The sequence below is a fragment of the Brassica oleracea genome, chromosome C2 (assembly GCF_000695525.1).
Source record: "Brassica oleracea var. oleracea cultivar TO1000 chromosome C2, BOL, whole genome shotgun sequence".
In the NCBI taxonomy this organism is placed as follows: Eukaryota; Viridiplantae; Streptophyta; class Magnoliopsida; order Brassicales; family Brassicaceae; genus Brassica; species Brassica oleracea.
The window spans coordinates 36,734,034-36,734,718 of NC_027749.1; positions in this window are offsets into that span (position 1 = coordinate 36,734,034).

Below are 685 nucleotides of genomic sequence, written 5' to 3' on the forward strand. Positions count from 1 at the left end.
ATATTCGAGATCTGTTTCGAGAGTTTTCCGCAGTGTATAAACTTGCGGGATTTCTGAAGACGCTCGAATATTGGCAAAGAGACAAATTTTGGGATCTCGTATCAAGGTTTTTGATACTATGCCTAGAGATGTTAGAGACCAGTGCGCTGGGTTTAGGGCAAGACCTAGGTTTACTCCTGGTTTTAGAGGGTGCGATGACTAATTCGACTTACGTATCCCGTTTCAGTTTCACCCTGATTCCATATCGATTTAAAGTCCGCAATAGGTTCTCGGCTTATACAACTTGTATGGTTGGAACCGAGCATCTCTCCAAGGACAATTTATAAGCCTTCTGGAAGTGCTTACCAAAAATTTTGGGTTTCTTTTATAGTGTATTATCATTGTGTCGGACGTACGAGAGTCATCTCTACGAGATGGCTAAGTCTGTTTAGGACGTTAAAAGTTTGTTGTGATCAGCAACAAACTTACTGGTTAAAATTACCGTTTCGCGTCTTCGCGAAGGATATGTTTTGAGAAGATGTTAGTGCGTATGACTGTCTGGTCTTCCAAGAAAGTGTTTTTATCGAGGAAGAAAATTTCTTCGAAGAACGAATATTCAGGCGTCTGCGACGTCTCGCGATGCTGAAGATTTGTTATTCTTTCGTATGCCGCGTTTCGTGCTTGAAATGTTCGCGGGCTTGAAGAT